This window comes from Mustela nivalis (assembly GCF_964662115.1).
Source record: "Mustela nivalis genome assembly, chromosome: 10".
Lineage (NCBI taxonomy): Eukaryota > Metazoa > Chordata > Mammalia > Carnivora > Mustelidae > Mustela > Mustela nivalis.
The window spans coordinates 114,758,355-114,772,613 of NC_139029.1; the positions used below are offsets into that span (position 1 = coordinate 114,758,355).

Consider the following 14,259-nt stretch of genomic DNA (forward strand, 5'->3'; position numbering starts at 1 on the left):
GGAAAAAAATAATATCTGAGGACAATACTTCTGCCATGTTTTGTGCCTTGCTAATATTTTTAAACAGTCAGGCAAATTTTAGCCTTATTGAAATACCTGCTAAGATACCTGCAGTGCCTTTTGGAGCCCTATGACTATAAAAATTAATTGCAAATATTCAAAATGTTTACTATGGTGTCACTATTTAGGGCCACCACCAAGTATGTTTCAGAAGTAAGCATAACTGTTACTCTTCCATAAGGCAAAAGGGCATATTTTCAGGAGTTCCATCTGCTGTACCAGGAGGTGAATCAAGTAATGATTTTTGTCTATAAAATAATTCACTTTTCAATCTAACATTCCTCATTCCACATTATAATAATAAAAACTAGGAGGAGACTAAAACAAACAAACAAATACAACTACAACAACCAGCTTTTCCTACAGTGGAAAAGTAAATATAACCTTAGGAGTAGCCTAAAATTTATTTTTAAATATTTTAAGATAAACGTTTTTGTTAGAAAACCATATATTTTATATTACTAAGAAATAACAGGCAACGTTTTATTAACTTCTAAAAAGTCTAGTTACTTGTATTTATCTATTAAGTCATCTCTTTATGAAGTAGAACATGATCACACCTCTTGTATCTACCCAAGTTTGTATGCTTTGGTTGTTTTATGTTTGCTATTTCCTTGCTTAATTTTTACAATATTTGATACATAATAGTATCTTTAAGTCCATCTATGATTTCACAGAATTTGTTTGAACTTCATAAAAATGTACCATACTTTTTGCACTGTCCTTGTTTTACTTCTCTATTAGCTTTCCAAGTTTTATTCACTTTAGAGTGTGTAGCTATCATTTATTTTTACTCCTCCATAATGCTATGTTTACAAATTTGTATTTATCTGTACTTTTAAAAATATCTTAATTATATACCATTTCTCATCTCACGTAACACTCATGTTACTTCTACACTTATCAGATATTATGTAACTGAAAACCACAACTCAGCAACAATAGAACACCATTTTTCAAAATTAAATGGCTTACCAGAATTCTTTAATTCTATCCTTTATTTGTATTAGATGACCCTTTATTCTGGTATTTGGCATTGTTCATATGGAGGAAAGCTTATAAGTTGATATTCCATAAATAGAAGGATTTTTATGATCGATTAATTATTTTCATTTAGAATGCATAGAATATGGTTGATTTAATATTTCTTTCTTACTCTCTGCCTGGAACATAGTGCTATCTATGCAATAGCCACTAAAATATTAAGTTAATTACCTAGACTTTAAACTGCATATTAATAGGAATAGCATACAGAACTCTTCTCAGATTGGGACACCTGGGTGGCTCAGTCAGTTAAACGCCTGAGCCTTTAGCTCGGGTCATGATCTTAGGGTCCTGGGACTCAGTTCTGCAACAGATTCCCTGCTTAGCCGGGAGTTTGCTTCTCCCTCATCCTGCTGCTCCCCCTGCTTGTGCTCTCTCTCACTCTCTCTCTTACAAATAAATAAAATTAAAAAAATAAATTCTTCTCAGATAGCTAATATAGAATATCGTCTTTGTATTCATCAAAGGGAAAGTGCCATATAATAATGAAATCCAGACTACTTCAAATTCATTTTTTAACCAGTAAGAAAGTACTGGAAACAAGCCAAAAATGTCTTCAATGAATTAAAGAAATAGATTGATTTTCAATATCTTAATGTTTCTAATGTTAAATTGCAAGATTTTTATAGTAGATATCAGTGTAAATATTCATTATACAAGGATATTCTAAAAATAAACCTGAGAAAACTACTTGACATATATGATGACAAAAACCAATGTCAGTTTGGGTAAAACTTACAACACCTACCACCTGAAACTCTTGTTCTATATGGTGCCATCTTGTGATGCTGGGCAGCGGCAGTGAGCCACAGCTTCCAGTCAGCTAGAAGATTACAGGGGTGAACACCTGATATTCTTACAAGCATTCTATATATAGAATATATATATTCTTCTTTTTTTAGTGTAATATTTAATAAATTGCATGTGATATTTGATACTTTGTTATAAAATAGGCTTTGCTTAAGATGATTTTGCCCAAATGCAGGCAAATGTAAGTGTTCTGAGTATGTTTAAATAAGCTTAAGGTAAGCTATGATATTTGATAGTTTTGGGGTATTAAATGCATTTTCAATTTTTTATGTGTTTCTCTGTACATAGCCCCCTTGTAAGCTGAGGAACATCTCTATATGTATATGTAGCCTTGGTATGGCTTACATATTATTGGCATGAAACATCTAGAACAGTACGTGTGCCATAGAATTGTCTACAACATCAAACAAGTTTCTTGAAAACTTGTGCCAAAGGGGTTATGTCTTTAAGGATTCTTATTTCAGAAGGGTTCTCTCAAACGTAAGATTTTTCAGAAGTTAAGTGAAAATCTGACCAAACTAAACATTTTTCCATTTTCCCTAGTGAGCAAAGATAGCTAAAATCTATCTGCCATTTTCAACACTGTACTCAACGATTGTAATTCTAATTTAAGAACAGATTATTTATATCAAAACCACATGTTGGCCTAATCTTATACAATATTCATAAGTCACACTCAGACCCTTGGACACTTTTATTTGTTGAGTCTATATGGTACTACGGACATTCATCTTTTTTGACCTCATAGCTTCATGTATGTCTATACTTTTGAAAATACATGCATCATAGTTCCATTGTAAAATGTCTGGGTTATAAAATGTGCTATGCTATCAAAATGGTAATAAGAACATACAAATGACCTGATGTAATGAACTGGACCAGATTGCCAGATATCACATTGCATACCAGAAAGATTCAGTGGTAAGTTTTAAAATGGCCAGCTATACACTGACTGAATTATAACTCATTTAGCTTCTTTCTTTGTGTACAGTATTATACATTAGTCAGTATTATAGTAGATAAGTACTTTGGACAGATGTAAATATGCTGTAATAAAAAATGTTTTTCTTCTTTCTTTTAGTCCTTTTTACTTGTAAGACTAGCCACAAATACCACGCCTCCCCCAAAATAATTTGCAATCCAAATTTATCTCTAAATGAATTTATTGCACAGAAAAATATGTATATATATATATATATATACACTTACAGAAGACATGTTCAAAAATAGTTACACAACAGCAGGGCCCTAAATGTAAGCAGTATAGTTGTTTTGTTTTGTTTCTTTTAAAAAAAGAGGTTATGTGAAATATTAGGATTTTATTTCCAGGCGTAGTATTTCAAGACAGTTAACTACACCTATGGTGTCAACAGCCTCTTGTTGGCAGTATGATTTTATTGGCTCCATGGAATAACAGCAAGAATTTACTATTGCTTCTTTCTTTTATGACACACACAGAAAAAAAAATTGACACATTTGCTCAAGACCAACCAGAATCATTTTAACCTATCAAAATTGATGGGAGGCCTTCACTGCCAAAGTCACTGCTGCGTTTTCACAATTCACTGCAGACAATCTGCTACTCCCATTATGATAAAGGAGAGCAGAGTCATAATCAGGGAAGAAAGCTAGATTAATACTTGTAATTATCATTGAATATTTAGCCTGCTATAGGATTATTATTATTAGTGTCATTTGATAATTTTCTCTCATTTTATTAAACACAACTGTGAGTAATTACGCTACCTAATATTTCTCTGTATTGGCTGACTAGCTAGCAAACATTCATGAAAATATCCATTAGCCACACATATAAAATGCTGCATTATGATGCTGTTGAATCAGAACATACCACTACCTGATCCTGTAGCTCTTTGAGGATTTGCAAATCAATTAATTCTATGTTTATTGGATTCTTCCCATACAATTAGAAAATTTATAATCGAGTCCATGAACATTATTAGTTTTACCATTTTAAACCAGCAATCACACTTTGATTTTTACAACAAAAGCAGAAATATAAACACACACATTTGGATCAGTTTTCTCTTAGTCTGTCTGGACTTCAAAATCCTATTCCTCAAGATGATGCACACCAAAGTTCTGGATTAAACAAGAAATTAGATGGCACCTGAACACTTGGTTTAATATTCTCAAAAGGATTATGCAACTTCTTTCTTACAATATGACATTGTTTTACAAAGATCCACACTTTTATAATGTTAGTATTTATAATAATCAATAAAGTCAATTAATCATGATTAAAAATCAAACATAAAAATTTCTACTTTTTGCTTTTGCCCCCTCCATTTAGAACTTATTTATAGCCTGATAATTCAAAGGTCCCTATGTTTATGAAAATCTGGACAGAAATAGCTCTAAGATCCCATTCAGAACTTGATATTAATCTAAGTCTTTTGGCTCCATTTATCCTGAGAGAAAAGAGTAGGACAAAGGATTTGAGTACTGTTAGTTTATCTGGGAGATTATCCAAGGTAGAAAAGAATGGGAAAGTGATACAGTGAAGAAGCAACTTTGTCAAAGAGGTACATTGTTGATATAATTGTTGTGGATAGAAAATGAAGGCTTGCTTTTACTGAAAGGTCCTGAGAAACTTCTTTAAGTTGTCCTCATGAAGACCTGAAAACTGACAATTTTACCTATGGTTCTTATTTCCACTTCACTGAGAGCTGTCCTCAGAGGACATTAACTCTCCTACACTTTCAGGTTGTGTTGGAGACATTCTAAAATGAGAGAGAGAACATGAGATGCTATCAGTGTTAAGTAACTGCAATTTCCCATGGAACTATCCACCACAGGTTTGGCTATAATCAGGTGTTGGGCCTTGATATCAGAGGGATTTGAGGCAGTATCATTTTAGGTTAATCATTATATCTGAAATTTCCAAAAACTTCAACTGATGAAACTTTGATTATAAACCTATAAATATAACAATAAATCTACAGTATTCAAATTATTTTCATAGAAATACACAAACAAAGCATCAACTGATTAATATTTAAATGTTACAAAATACTGAACTGAAAGAATTTGGTCATATAACAACGTGTAAGAAGTAGAGCTTAGGTTTAGGTTAGAAGTCAGGATGCATTTGGGACTCAGTTAAGAAATTGAATGGAGGGACGCCTGGGTGGCTCAGTGGGTTAAGCCACTGCCTTCGGCTCAGGTCATGATCCCAGGGTCCTGGGACCGAGCCCCAAATCAGGCTCTCTGCTCAGCAGGGAGACTGCTTCCTCCTCTCTCTCTGCCTGCCTCTCTGCCTGCTTGTCATCTCTCTCTGTCAAATAAATAAATAAAATCTTAAAAAAAAAGAAATTGAATGGATGTCTGACTATCTTATAGGTTTGCTAAAAATCAGTGACTTTGTGTTCACGTGTGGCTATGCGGGAATTTTTAACTTTCTCTAAGAAGTTATTAGATTGATTATATAATGGCAGTAAAGGATGGGGAAAAGCAAAGTACAAACCCCATAAAGACAAAGACACTGAGTATGAGAAAAGAGTAATAGATAAGAAGAATCAATGCATTTGAGGAAAATGGGAATTGAAATACACAATGATTGTTGATTTTTTTAGATGCAGAAATCAAAACTAGCTTGCAAGAAGGAAATAACAGAAGACATGTTGTGAAAAGGCAGTAACGTGGAATAAAGGAGTAGGGAGAGCATATCAGGTAATTTGGATAGGAAGGAGTTAGGAGATAACTGCTTGATAAATTTTATATGGCCCACTTAAATGCACAGATTTCTCTTCTTTAATTTATATGGAGAACAGGGTGTCGTTTCTCTTCCCTTTCAGAGCACCCGAGGTGTACTCTTTCAGACTGAAAACCTGAAAAGCTCAGGACTCAGTTGCTTAAGCACAGCTGAGAGGACATATTTCAATTAAGATTTACAGTTTGCTGTAGGTAGTAGACTGTCAAAAGTGGTTTAACCATATTTTTCATTTAACAAGAAGACTACAGAGAGTGTTTTCTGGTGTTGGTTCAGAGTCTTAAGAAAGTCAAGTGAACTATCTTAGAGGTTTTCATGGCTTTTTATTCACAGTTGCAAAAATTGCTGTTGGAGTTCTCACTATTAAGCCCACATTTCTGGCAGAAAGATAGAGGTAAAAGAGAATGATATCTTGTACGACTGATACTTTGTCATATGGTTACAATGTAACTAGAAAAGAGACAATAAAATATTTGATGTTGTTTTAAGTTTCCTTGTTGTCAATCCCTCAGTGCTTTCTGATACTAAAGGAAAAAGTAGATGGATATTGACCTGGCAACTATCAACACCTGTCAGTCTCTCTTGGATAACCAATATCTCTATAATCTCTTCTTCCCAGTAAAAAAAAAATAAAATATATTCATAAACCACACTGTGCCATCTCAAGTTACTGCACCAAGATAAAATTACAATGATTTTCAGTTGTTCCAAATGGACAGAATACCCTTCCTTATGATATCATGTCTTATAAGATAGATAATTGGCTTGCTACCAATATACCCAGATGAGACTGTGGAAGAGACAGGAAAAAAATAATAATATTTATTTATTCCTTGGGTTGACCCTGTTTACACAGATGCATTACTATTAGAAAAGGTTGGTTTGGGACATTGGAATGAATTTACTTAATGGGTCTGTATGTAATTGGGTTGGAGAAAATTTTTAATTTCTACAAAAATTATTAGAATTCTATCTTATTCCCTTTTGATAATTTTCACATGTTAACAAAGCCAACGTTTTTGTCTAGCAGACAAGATCTTAAATCCTAACAAAACTCAATTTTTTCCTTTTTTTTTTAAGTTTGAGAGCCTCATGTTCTCTCATGCTGCTTTAAATACAACTCAAAAAAACAAAAGGAGCTAAATGGGGCAGTAAGCCCAGACTTTTTATTTTAATTTATTTATCTTATTTTTAATTAAAAAATTAAAGATTGTATTTATTTATTTGAGAGAGAGAGAGCATGAGTGGGGCAGGGGGATGTAGCTGCAGAGAGAGACTGAGAAGTATACTCCCTAATGAGCAGGAAGCCCGATATGGGGCTCGATCCCAGGATACTGACTGAGATCATGACCAGAGACAAAGGCAGATACATGTGCAAAATCCCTTTTTTTCTGGGAAACAATACTTTACAAGAGATGTTTGAAAAAGTACTGGGGAAACAACTTTAATCAGAGATACAAAAATTTAATTGACTTCTGTAAAGCTACAGGGATCCAAATGATGGGAATCCCAGGCCGTTTAGGTTGTGGACCACAGAGTATTCTTCTCTGTAATATTTTATTTTCTTCCATGTCTACTAACTCCAGTCCAAGTTCACTGATCTCTTTTTAGATAGTGCAAAACATGGCAAAGAATACCAAACAAGTGCCCAATATTCTACATTTATTACATCATTTCTAACATATAGAAGTGTGTTACCAAGACTGGTTCTGTGAACAAACCTAGTTATGCTAAAGTGTGTTTTGTTCTCCAAAAATTAAATTCATGATTATCACACAATTATAAAATACTTGTGTCAAGAATTTTTATTCAAAAATTAATAAGAGAAGCAGATATTAAAACTAGTTCACATGGTTATTTGGGATATAAGCAGAGTTGTGCAGCAGAAGTGCTCTGGGCCCATAATTTGGGTTATAGAATTTATGTTTTCTAATGAAAAATCACTAACTTGCATTATTGTTAACAAGAATCCTGTGCATTACCATCAGTTTTCTCCATTATAACCTCTTGCTCTACAGTTTGTAAATAACTTTGTCAATAGCAAGCTAATAAACGGGGTGACTCCAATGGATTGAGATAATCTCCAGAGTTTCTGCTACATAATGAACAGGACTCCATTGAAAGGACACCTAAGAGTTTATTTTGCCCAAAAATTTGATCACTTTTTTCACTGTCCTTACCTATTTTCCAAACCTAGTTCTTTTCAGTCTACAGACAACCCTGTATCTGACTGACTTGTTAATTCTGGGAATGTCTTGCAGATTAATTTGCTTGCCCGAGGTGGTTCCTCTAATTGATGTCTAAGAACCCTAATTAGTTAAGAAAACTTTTTTTTTTAACATTTTCATGGCTATTTATTATTATTATTATTATTATTATTATTGCTAATATCTCTATTATAAATAATTCACAAGGGCATCTTTCTGACAAAAGACAAAGAGCTGGCTACTAGTAGAAAAAGTACATTTGACTCTGTCAGTGAAAGTGGTAAAGGGATTTGAGAAAATATGGCAAAGCAGTGGAATTATGTGTTAAAACTTTAAATATTATAGACACATTTACTTAATTTCTAATACTGCTTATAATTAAAAAAGATGTTTTCCATGAACCACGCATTACAGCAAATATATTGTTTATACAGATTAAATTTTCATCAAAAGGGACGCCTGGGTGGCTCAGTTGGTTAAGCAGCTGCCTTTGGCTCAGGTCATGATCCCAGCATCCTGGGATCGAGTCCCGCATCTGGCTCCTTGCTCGGCCGGAGCCTGCTTCTCCCTCTACCTCTGCCTGCCATTCTGTCTGCCTGTGCTTGCTCTCTCGCCCACTCTCTCTGATAAAGAAATAAAATCTTAAAATAAATAAATAAATTTTCATCAAAAAATTATAAGTGTATTTTTTTGTAGGATCATGATAAGCATTTTGCAGATGAGAAAAGTGAAATTTAGAAAAGTATGTCTCTTCAAATCCCTCATACAATATCTGGCCTAGATAGAAGGATATACTATCACAATTGAGGAAGATAATTGAGATTACTTAAAATGATAAACTTTACTGTATAGGGTTTTTTACAAGTTTGCCACAGATTCACATTTTTTAAAATATATATCTATTTGTGTAAAGAGAATGCACTGAGAAGTAAAAAGATAGTGATATATCAGTGCTACCAACTAATGGCTATAATATCATCACCTTATTTATGAACAATGAAACAGTGTGTAATATTTAAATAAATTTAAATAAATTCCTATTTATTTTATATATTTATAAATTTAAATGAATTCCTATTTATTTATTATTAAAGAAATTCCTCTAAGAAACAGTATGTTTTGAAGGTTGCTAGCAGGAAAGTGTTGTACGACATGGAAGTAATCAGAAAATGTGATCTAAAATTCTGCTTTCAAGGGCGCCTGGGTGGCTCAGTGGGTTAAAATTCTGCTTTCAAGAAGCTATAACAGTAAGTACTGAGCATTAGCTATTATATGCTATGGATGAATAACTGAAATCTACATTTGAAACTATTGGTACACTATATGTTACCTAATTGAATTTTAAAAAGTTAATAAAAAAAACCACTATTTTATAAAACAATATTCCCAACAGGCTCTTTTGCTTTAAAATACTCACTTTGTTTCCTCTCCGAGAGAACACCAAATGGCGGATGACGCCGGTGCTGCGAGAGGGCCCGGAGGGCCCGGGGGCCCTGGAATGGGAGGCCGTGGCGGTTTCCGCGGTGGCTTCGGCAGCGGCATCCGGGGCCGGGGCGGGCCGGGGCCGTGGTCGGGGCCGGGGCCGAGGCCGCGGAGCTCGCGGGGGCAAGGCCGCGGACAAGGAGTGGATCCCCGTCACCAAGCTGGGCCGCCTGGTCAAAGACATGAAGATCAAGTCCCTGGAGGAGATCTATCTCTTCTCCCTGCCCATCAAGGAGTCTGAGATCATCGACTTCTTCCTGGGAGCCTCCCTCAAGGACGAGGTTTTGAAGATCATGCCTGTGCAGAAGCAGACGCGCGCGGGCCAGCGGACCAGGTTCAAGGCATTTGTCGCCATCGGAGATTACAATGGACACGTCGGTTTGGGTGTCAAGTGTTCCAAGGAGGTAGCCACTGCCCTCCGCGGAGCCATCATTCTGGCGAAGCTTTCCATTGTCCCTGTGCGGCGAGGCTACTGGGGGAACAAGATCGGCAAGCCCCACACTGTCCCGTGCAAGGTGACTGGCCGCTGTGGCTCTGTGCTGGTGCGTCTCATCCCCGCCCCCAGAGGCACTGGCATTGTCTCGGCCCCTGTGCCCAAGAAACTGCTGATGATGGCTGGTATTGACGACTGCTACACCTCGGCCAGGGGCTGCACTGCCACCCTAGGGAACTTTGCCAAGGCTACTTTCGATGCCATCTCCAAGACCTACAGCTATCTCACCCCTGATCTCTGGAAGGAGACTGTGTTCACCAAGTCTCCCTATCAGGAGTTCACGGACCATCTTGTGAAGACCCACACCAGAGTCTCTGTTCAGAGGACCCAGGCTCCAGCTGTGGCTACTACATAGTTTTATACAAGAAAAATAAACTGAACTAAAGCTTGAAAAAAAAATACTCACTTTGTAATGAGAGTCATTACTTTTGTCTAGCCAAATCTTATAGCACTGTTTATCCCTTCCCTGCTTTATCCCTTCCCAGTATCAATAAAGGCTCACTTGGGTTACCTAGAAGCCATGAGAAAGCTTGTAATAGATCTGGCTGGTTTTCACCAGCAATTTGACCACCATGTGCACAGGGAAGTCTATTGATAAAGGCTTTATTGCAATAAGTTGCAAATACATGGATGATTTTGAATTCTCTTTCTTGAGGTCTTGTTTCATGATAATAAATTTAGGGTGGCTTATTGGAATGGATGTTATTAACATATCTTCATAGTTATAAGCACATGGAATTGTAAAATAGATGAATGAATGTGGCATTACTGACAACTGTCCTCATTTTGAAATCAAATTACAGTGTACTAAGATGAGGAAGCAAAGCAGATTTGGGATTATGAGTGAAATAATTTTAAAAAGTATTAGGGGTATGATCGGACTATTGGGTAATTCAGTAGAAAAATGTCTACTGATTGAGATTCTGTGTTCCCTGATTTCAGAGAGAAGTTAAGATAAATAAGTAACACGAGGAGACTAGGAAGCCAAACATAAGTGATAATTTTGTGCCAGGGTGTGTATACATCTGTTTATCTTCTTGCTTTACCACTAAGGTTGCTCCTAGAGGAGAGTTTAAATATGTGTTGGAGCTAATCTCTGTGGATTACACAAGAAACCACATCCTACAGCTCTCCCTGAAACACCCCTTATGATTTCAATGTAATTTGGTTTTTGCATTTTTAGAAATAACAAAATACTTTGCAAACTCATCTACTTTATTACCATCACAAGTGAGTCAGCTGACTCCACATTTTAACACAGTGACAGTCACAGAGGAATGGAGGAATGAGTAGAGTTATCAATATATGTGCTTTTAAGAAGTATGACAGGGTAGCAGCTATTTCCAGGAACCAAAACATGGGTCAGCAGCTGTGCAGGAAAAGTGATGGAATAAATGACTCATTTCAGAGGAGTTCTATAACATATTAGTTCTATAATGTATCTTCAGCCCCCAATTACCCGCTTTGATCTAAAGATAAGGATTTACAGTTAAGGTCCCATTTATGATTTGACTGGTAGGGTCTGAATCATGTTTACTATTGTTTTGACTATTACTTGAAACCTATAGTAGTACTTGGGATATGTGTTGTGTATTCTGTGAACATGTGCTATTTTTAGATTAGATAATTTCTGTCTCGAACCCCTGTTCATTTCTTTGTTTTTGTTTATTTGATAGTGGTTTCAGTAAATGGATATATCTGAAAAATTGCAAAGCCACTATTAAAACAAGTTATTATTATATATAGCATGGAATTGCACATTCCTCCTTTGAATCCGACAGAGCTTCACCATATCCTTAACAATTTGGGAAAAACATGCTATTATTTTTCTTTATAAAATTTCTCCTGTAAGGCTGTGATGGTTCTCATCAGCAGTAACTCCTCTGAAGGCTTTGTCAAAAGAGTTGAAAAAATTGGAAAGGTGTGTGAATGAAGCTGTTTGTTGAATATAAAGAAAAGAGCATTGAAATACAATTCACACTCTTACTTCTCCTTCTATGCTTTCAGATGTTTGTCATTTGAAAATTTTGCTTCTAGAAGAGATGTCCTATATAATTCTTACTTTAAGGAGCAAGTTGCTTTTATAATTTTTTTATTATTCTACCATTCCAGTATTTCCATTTAAATTAAATTCAATACCATTTAAAAAAAATCAAAAGTGCAGCCAGTATTCAATTCCTGGGCTAAATAATTTTAGAAAGCTTTGTGTTATTGAACCTACGGGGTTTTTATGTAGTTTTAACTCTTTCTTTCTGTGATTTTTCCCATTAGTCACGTAAGTGACTGCAATATAACAGACATTGAGGATAAAGAAGGACTGAATAGAACAATCCTTGGCCTCATGAAGTTGAGAATCTAGCAAGGGAGTCAAACAATTCAATCATTCAGAGACAATTTATTGAGTGCCTGGCCTAAGATGAGCACAACAAAACCCCAGCCCAGAGGAATCATTTTAATGGGAGAGATAGATAATAGGTAAGCCAACTTAAAAAAAAAAAACGTACTGATTTTTCTTTAATAGAGATGCATATTTGAACTAAATAAGCACATTTTTAAAAGAGCAGTGATTGAGAAGAGGTTTTTAAACTGAGTGGTCCAAAAGGGCCTTCCTGAAAAAGTCTGCTTTGAACAGATTTCTGAATAATATCAGCTAGGAAGCTGCGTAAAAATCTCAGGGATGGGTGATTTTTCCAGTCGAAAAACTGTAAAGGCTCCAAAGTCACAATAGAGCTATAAGTTTCTCTAATAAAGTAACTTCTGACAAAGAATGAGAAGAAATAACTAACCCAGGTTTGAAAGAAAAGGGACAGACTTTCTATGGAATTCATATTTAATTAAAGCTCTAAAGGACAAAAATACAATAGAGCAAAATTCTGGTCACGCTGATATACCTAACGAAAGTTCATAAACAAGCTTTGGGTAGCAAAGAGTGTGTGGGAATGTTGGTAAGAACAGTGGGGAAGAGTCATCCCTGAACATGTTCTTAAATGAAGCAATTCTTGGGTTGTATTAAAGGTTAAATTGGAGTTTGCCTAAGTGATTAGAGAAGGATGCCTCAGCTTATGGAAGTTCAAAGCCATAAAGATGTGATAAACTACTGCAGATATTTTCATGTATATTTGTTGTTGCTTCTAGTAATGGTGATCTAAAAACTCCTACTTAAGACAACTAAAAATCCAGACAAAATAGCTTTTAAAGTTAAAAATATCAGAATGATTATAAAAATAAGTGAGGGATTACTGGGCCAAAATACGAAATACAATGAGAGCCTAGAGATATATGCCCTGAAGCCATTTTAGCTATGAGAGCATTTGAAACTGCTAAAACACACTGAGCTGTGTTGTTCATAGACTCTTGATACTAGAGAAACAAAATTCAAAATCCAGCAGCAATCAAATTTGAGGACTTTGGTACAACCCAAATTTAACTTGAGATCCACAAAGCACAAGGAGAAGCAGAAATAAGACTATAGCCTACCTTGCCTTCTGTGTAAACTGAGAAAGTCAATCACTGAATTTGGAGTATGATTGTCTTGTAGAGTCTCAGATATAAGAGAAAATCCTACCAAGGAGGACCATACCATTATTATAGCTCTTAATTATCCCTACTCAATAAGAGTTTCAAATATAATGTCTTGAACATAGCAAAATGTAACAAAGCACACAAAGAAAAACCATTAACAAGATTTGATAGACAAAATGGGATTAAGTATGATGTTAAAATGATCAATAAAGATTGTAAAATGGCTTGATTACTCTGCTCAAAGAAATGAGAGGGGAAGCAAATTGAACCAAAAACTGACACTAAAAATGATATTGAGAAAGGTTTTATAAATGAACAAATGGATACTCTAGAACTTTAAAGATATGACAGCTAATTTAAGGTACCACAGGGGTGCCTGGGTGGCTCACTTAATTAAACCTCCAATTCTTTTTCCTTTTTTTTTTAACACCTTAATTTTATTTTATCTCTTTCATTTGGCTCAGGTCATGATGTCAGGGTTGTGAAATAGAGCCCAGAGTTGGGCTCTGTGCTGAGCCTGGAGCCTGCTTAAGATTCTTTTCCCTTCTTTTTCTATCCCTCCCTGCACTCTCACTTGTTCACTCTCTCTTGCTTGCAAATAAATAGATAGATAGATAGATAATAGACAAAGAAAAATAAAAGCAGATTATGAAAATAAATATAAAGATTTTGAAATGAAAACAAGTTCAAAATAAAATAGAGAAGACCTACACAGCTTAAAGTTCATTCAGAAAATCTACTATTAAAGAAGTCAGTATGACACAATGTTAAGATATCAAAAGATTTGAGCATGCACTTTTCAGAAAGGGTAATCCAAATGGCCACTCATATATAAAAACTGTTTATCTTTATTATGAATCTGGAATTAAATTAAATTAAATTAATAATAAATTAAAACCTAAAATGAC

The 14,259-nt window shown here is 35.1% G+C and overlaps 1 pseudogene across 1 annotated transcript; it reads left to right on the forward strand.

The window, feature by feature from the left end:
* Positions 1 to 9,298: 9,298 nt before the first annotated feature.
* On the forward strand, positions 9,299 to 10,228 carry LOC309842173 (small ribosomal subunit protein uS5 pseudogene; annotated as a pseudogene). The gene has a single exon. The product of its transcript is annotated as a small ribosomal subunit protein uS5 pseudogene (transcript).
* The last annotated feature ends 4,031 nt before the right edge of the window (positions 10,229 to 14,259 follow it).